This window comes from Varanus komodoensis, unplaced genomic scaffold (assembly GCF_004798865.1).
Source record: "Varanus komodoensis strain SLA01 unplaced genomic scaffold, ASM479886v1 scaffold17, whole genome shotgun sequence".
Classification (NCBI taxonomy): domain Eukaryota; kingdom Metazoa; phylum Chordata; class Lepidosauria; order Squamata; family Varanidae; genus Varanus; species Varanus komodoensis.
Window position 1 is genome coordinate 14100098 of NW_025335505.1, and position 7191 is coordinate 14107288.

Sequence of the window (7191 nt, forward strand, 5' to 3'; positions counted from 1 at the left end):
AGCAATTGCATTTTCTGATTTAAAGCAATTACCCATTTTTCTGCCCCTACCTGTGTTCCCTTCAAATTTAAGAGAGAATAATTAGTGCTCTTTGTACTGCTGATTACTTCACTGAATGCATATTGGGCCCTGGGAATGGCTCTAAACTCTGCAGAGATCATGAACTTCAAATTAATAAAACTAAAATCCTTATACTTAAATTTTGTACAGCAAAGGTCAGCCGAAATATCAAGGGTCTGGAACAACTTCACAGCAAAGAAAAGTTGCAAATATGGGGCTTTTTACCTTAGGGGGAAAAGGTGGGTATGAAGGGAACATAACAGAACTGTATAAAATTATGCATGCATAGGATGATTTTTTTTGCATAATACCTAGGAGCACTCTATGGAAGTTCTTTTTGGGGATGCAAGGCAGACCAAAAGAAGTATGTCTCCATACATTAAACCATTAAGCTATGGAATTTGTTACTACAAAAGGAAAATCTAAGTGGTTGTAAAAGGTGATCAGACAAGTTACAGATGATAAAGCAGTAAACAGAAACTAGTTATTAGGAATGGGTAGTTGAATGATGTTAGAGATCACTAGGATTCTCCAAACATGATCTTGCTGCTTGTCTCATGCTTGGTTCCTGTTGGTGCTTGCTATCACTGCTCATTCTCCAAATAGGAAACGTGTGCAAATTAATCAGGCATCAAACAAGAGATTTGTACAGGCTGCATAGACAAATTTCCTCCACAGACTAAAGCATGGCCAATTAAATCTATTGAAGATCGATGAACCAGTTAGGAAATTTGCACAAACTAAACTAGAAATCAGGAATGAGAAAACATGTTCAGCAATTTGCAAATATTTTCAGTGGATGCATGTTGAAACTTACATTCAAAGTTTTGAACATGGCATATTCACATATTCTGTGTGAAAAATTAAGATTCTTATGTGTCTCTAGTTACAATGGCTATAAACTACCTCTAAAACAGAGGAAGTCTGCCTCTGAATACAAGTTCCTGAGGAACAATGACGGAAAAGGGCCCTTATATCCTGCATATGGACTCGTCATAAGCATCTGAACTAGCAGAACTTTGCTTATGTGGATATCCTGTATGGTTTTAGCATGTTGGTCTCGAACTCTGAAGATCTGGGTTTTAGTCCCTGTTTGTCCATGAAGCTCATTGAAAGGCCCTGCTTCTCAGCCGAACACTTCAATTGGTGCAAAATAGAGCTGCCAGGTTGCTGATGGGGACGGGGCGTTATGCTCACATGACTCCAGTCCTCCATCAGCTTCACTGGCTTCCCATTGAAGCCCGGGCCCAATTCAAGGTGTTGATGATGACCTATAAAGCCCTAAACGGCTTGGGTCCTGGCTACCTGAATGAGCGCTTACGTCCGTATATGCCCGACCGCCCTTTGAGATCTGCGGGAGAGTCCCTTCTCCGGGAACCCTCCATGAAAGAAATTAGGAGAGTAAGTACTCGGAGGAGGGCTTTCTCTGCGGTGGCGCCCAACCTATGGAATTCACTCCCCAAAGAGGTCCGCCTGGCACCGTCGTTACTGGTTTTTCGGCGCCAGGTAAAGACCTTTTTATTTAAACATCATTTTAATTGTTAAAACATATGATCTGGCCAGGGCAACTTCTTCTTCCTTCTCTTTCTCCTCCTATATTTTTATTTACTTATTTATACTGATAATTTTAATCTTATATTTGTAAATCAATGTATTTTTTGTATTTAATGGTAATTTATTATGTGCTATTGTATTTCAATGTATTTTATCGTGTTGTAAGCCTCCCCGAGGTTTCGGCAAGGGGCGGCATAGAAATGTTATAATAATAATAATAATAATAATAATAATAATAATAATAATAATATCTTACAAGGTTTTTGTGAGGATAAAATGGAGAAAATGAGAACTGTGTTAGTCACCCTGTGTTCCTTGCTGGAGGAAAAAGATGGACAATAATATAATAAAAAATAAAAACACATTTTCTTACACCAGGATTCATGTCAACACTAGCCTGATACTTAAATAAAATTCATATGTCAATATATAGTTTGAAAAATGAAAAAAGGCAATGAAATCTAAATAGAGAGAAATCCTTCACAAAGTATTTTCTTTCCTCCTTACATCATAGTTAACATATAAATTGAATTGGATCCAAATACCACATCATTAGACAGCTGGAAAGAATGGCTATTTTCATAAAAAAAGTGACCCATCAAATGCATGAATCACATTAGGAAATGTCATACAGAGATAAACTGTGCTGATTGCTTAGTTTTCTATGGGTCCAAATACAAATATTCCAATGACAGCAAATAAGATGCTCTCAAAAGGGACAAGTGCATGCAAATACTGTATTCCTTGCAAAGCCCAAGAATATGATCAGACAGAAATCTGAACTAAATCTGCTTATAGATGATAAAACACAATTGGGGCATAATTCTTTGTCAGAGATAACAAAGGCTGCAACCCTAAGCCGACTTACTAAGAGGTAAGCTCCACTGAATGTGTAGTAATGAATTGGTAAGGAAAACATACAGGTATTGAACTGCTTCAAATATTGAGCAATCAAGAAAACAAACTGCAGTCATGCATGCATGGACTTGCTTAAAGTAATGATGGTCCTCCCTGGTGGTTAGCCGCAAATGCAAGTTTTCCTGTCCCCTTCAGACAAGGAATGGTGAGCAGAGTGGGGCATCGAAAAAAAGATGTGGGAAAGCTATAGAGGGTGCTGAGAAAGGCAATAAGGATAATTCAGGGACTGGAGGAAAAACCCTATAACGAAAGATTGAGATGTTCAGCCTCAGGAGTAAAACTATGAGGGGCAATAGCACTCTACAAGTAACTGAAAGGTTAACAAAAGAAGTAGGACAAGATCTCATCTGGTTCATTCCAGAGAACAGGACACAGAATAACAAACTTAAGTTAAAGGAAACCATATTTAGACCAGAAACCAGGAAGAACTTCCTGACTGTCAGAGAAGTACAACAATCGAACCTATTACCTGGGGAAGTTGTGGGCTCTCACCCAAAAGAGATATTAAAAAAGCATTTGGACTGTCATCTAAATGTGATGGTATAATTTAGTGTCTTGCAATTGCAGGGGGTTGGTGCAGTGGGCTTCTGACCCATTCCATCTCTACTATTCTATGATCTTCCCAAGAACTGGAAGGAATTCCCAATCAAAACTGGCTATGGAGGACAATTGTAAAGCTTGACCATATCACTCCAGGGCACCCTTTGAGTGCCAAAGCACCCTCTTGACTACCCTACAGGTTTTAGCTTGAGTCATCCAGTCATCAAGGTTGATGGAGCTAAATAGAACATTTGTGGACAAATGCAGGATTGGGGAGCTTGGTGACTATCCTGAGACATTTGCAAGATTGCTGCTGGCCAGTGTGAGTAGATATGGAAAGACAGCTACCCTTGGGTACAGGCAGTCACATTAAAGTTAGGGGCTTAGATTTTGTACCACCTTGCCTCCTCAACACCCCGGGCAGGACAAGTATTTACCAGCTTCACTTCATCTAGAGGCAAAGTGCTTTGTTGACAGATAGAATTATATGTTGACAGCTGGAGGAACTGTAGTTTTCTATTGAAGACCAAAGCCCCAGACAAAATATGATTAGTCTGAAATTAACTTGTTTCTTGCAACCCATTTTGTTAAGCTGAATAGAATTGTTCCTTCCTTCATGTGCTCATTCCTGAGTCCAATATACACAAGTAATCTCTCTCTCTCTCTCATTCTCTCTCTCTCTCCCTCCCTCCTTCCTTCCTTCCTTCCTGTTGTTAAACCAATAGAAAAGAAAATTTCTCTCTCAAACTGAGCACCAAGTAGTATGTAACAGCTTTAGTGGTTTAAACAAACTAATTGTCAAAACCAGTTTTAAAATAAAATAAGGAATTCACCCTGCCCTAAAATGTATAAGAGTTTTCCAACAGAAAAGACATTTAAAGAGAAGAAAAATTGTTGGTTCTTTAACTGCTGCTGTTTTGATCTTCCTCAAAGTAAAAGTCATTTTGTTTGATGGAACTCTTGCCATTTCTTCTGCTTTAGACACCTTGGGAAACAGAATTCCATTTTCAACCTACCTTAAAAAACATATTGTAGCTGAAATAATCTCACTGTGTCAAAGAGATAAAATAAAAACCTTTCATCTTTCAAAATTCCAAGGGAAACTATTTGCTTGTGGGTGGAGAAACAAAAACTGGTGTTATAAGGTGAAGCATTCTGTTTTAAGTTGGCTTTCTGTGCCCAGGGCTGTGATGACTTTAGGCCTAAAGCTCCAATATTACAGTTGTGGTTTTTCATTCTTCCCCTTTCTATTTTATATGGCTGCCTGAGTATTTTGATACTTTTTGTTAACTAAAATGGGCATAAAACAGCCAAAAACAGACCCTCATAACTCTCTCCTTCAACTGGATAAACAGAACTCTAAAAAGGTCTTTAACTTTGAATAAACAGTGTTTTTTCTTGAAGGGTTGATACTTCTCTGCAGTACCAAATCAGTTCAATATAAACAGAATAGACAGATAAGTTTGAACAGAGAAAATACAAATATAATCATGATGCACTTTTGTTAATTATCAGTATTTCCATCTTCAGCTGCACTGAGTTGGCTAATTTAAAGCAGAAATACGATAAATGTCAAAGGAATTTTGAAAAACCGTAATTGCAATAAAGCAAGGAACTTAGATGCAGTTCCTTTTCCCTCTGCAATTTTTTAAAAGTTTCACTTAAATGATCAAAAGGCTCTTTGCACAAAACAATACCTTATGACACATTGCATTAATACTTATAATGGCATTAAAGTATGTGCTTGAAAAGTGCGATGAATCAGACTGTTTTTCTTTTATGACTAAAGCTTGTGTATAATGCTTACTATATTCATTACAAATACCTGACAGTAAGATTTATTTCTGAAGTGTCATATTGTCATGCCTGAGGTAATAAGAGGAAAACCACATGAAAATTCTCTCAGTTACATTTTTGGTCTGCATTGGAAATCCCTCTGAAGCTAATTAAATTTTTCAAGTTTCCATGGTTTTACAGACAATAAGGTTTGGGAATAAGTTGCATAGAATGTGGTGTGTGTGTGTTTATAGACACACACCCAGCAGAATCCTATGTGTATCCAGTTAGAAATAAGTTTCATTGAACTGCCGGATATGATGACTTCTGTATACGATCAAAAATTGATTTTCATTCGGAAAGATGTCAAATAGAAAATATGTGTATATTCTGGTCCAGTCTATATAGCTTTCATGTATACACATCTAATCAGTACACACACACACACACACAGAAACTTTTTCTGCTGTCTTTGTCAGTATCTCCAAAGGCAAATCTCATTATTTCATATAGAAATTAAATTAAAAAATCCATGCAGCTTTAATTATGTTATATTTCTTAACAGTATTTTCCTGGAGAAAAATAGCTTCAGAATCTATTGCACTGTTGCATTAAAAGCCCATCTTGTTTTTGAGAGAACTTCATGCACAAAATTCAGTAAAAATGTAGCAATCAATTTTTGAGGTGTTGACTATTTGATCAACTGCTATGAAACTATGCCCCAAAATGAAGGAAGGACTAATTGTGGGATTGGACTACTGTTGTAGTAATGCTCAATTTATAGAATAAATGAATAAATACTTTTTTCTCCAGAAAGACAGCAGGGCTCATTCCTGCAAGGCTTATAACTGACTGCCACAGCCACAACACTGAATTAAGCTCTTTCAAACAAAGCAAACAAACCCGCACATGCTTGAATGCATTTTTGAGAATTAATGGTGCATTCCATGAGCAGAAATTGACCACCAGAATAAATCCTTGACACAAACAAAATGTCTACAAAAGTGGAAATTATTTGATTCCCTGATCCTTAATGCATTGGTATTAATTCTTACTCCAGTCGCACTGATTCAGTGAAATTCACTTTTGAGTTGGTTTCTTTAGTGCTTTAACTTAAAAGTGGTAAACAACATTTAAAGATAACATTAAAGAAAACTGGAACATGCTTGCACACCATAACCCAGATGTAGGCAACCTTGTGCCCTCCAGATGTTTTCAACTGGAATTCACATACTTCTTGACCACAGATCATGCTGGCTGAGTCTGATGAAATTTGTAATTCAAAACATCTGGAAGACACAAGTAAGTGTCCATGCAATAACCTATTTATATTAGGATAAGCAAGTTCCACTGACAGTTCCTCAGACACAAAGGTCACTGAAAAGAACATTTTTTCCTCTTCATTTTCATAGGAACATGATATGGTCATTGCTGGTCATTGTTACTTTCTATACCATTATCATTATGGCCAAAGAGATTGACAGATTTTTCAAGTGCTTCCAAAACCTTCCAGCGTATTTGATGAGATATATGTTTGACCACAGAAATAATTGGGGAGCCATGGATTTATCATATAATTTCCAACTTACTTTTTAAAATAGTATCTTTCCTGCATTTACAAGTTTGAAATTAACTGTAACTGGATTGTAAACCACTTTGTTTTCTGAAAAGTAGTACAGAAATAACCAAGAGTACTAAATGATTTGCACTGTTACCCAAAATACTATATATATATATATAGTATATATAGTATATATATATATAAAGCCTACATCTGAATTAAAATGCCATTTCTAAGTACAAGTCCTTAGGAGATTTGTGTTTGGATGTTCCAAAAATTTCCATTCAAATCTGGCTTCAGTTCAACTCTTTTATGACAACCAGCAGAGATTATTTTCATTTTTATTAAATATTGAAGACTTACCTGTATGGCACAAAGTCTTGGTAGCTTAAAAAAAGAATAATACAAAAAATGGCTTAAATGTCTGATGAAATCAAAGAGACATTCTTTTGACTTCGGAGTCTTCTGAAAGCGTTTGAAAGCAACAATTTCCTGTCAGTAAAAAGCCACTTATGCTTTTGGGTTTGAAAAATCACTGCTATGTCATTGCTTACTGCTTGCTATTTTGGGTGTTCTTGTAAAACACAGGATCTTTTGTGCAAATCATCATAATGCTTCTCTGATGTTCATGTTGAACCAGAATTAAAATGCAGCAAGATAGTTCCGATGAGCAAATACTGATTTCTTCCCCTTTATGGGGAAAAAGACAACCTATTTAAAAGAACCAGAGGTGAAAAGGAGGTGATCAGTGGAAGCATTCTAGAAGTGAAAAATGGGAAAAA

General features: G+C 36.5%; 1 protein-coding gene across 2 annotated transcripts in view; it reads right to left on the minus strand.

Moving 5' to 3' along the window:
* LOC123021653 (cadherin-19-like) overlaps positions 1–6970 on the minus strand; it is a 70059-nt gene extending 63089 nt beyond the window's left edge. For both annotated transcript variants that reach the window (XM_044426627.1, XM_044426626.1), the window contains exon 1: positions 6773–6970. The gene's annotated coding sequence lies outside the window, so the exon portion shown is untranslated. The remainder of the gene's footprint in view (positions 1–6772) is intronic.
* Positions 6971–7191: the final 221 nt, after the last annotated feature.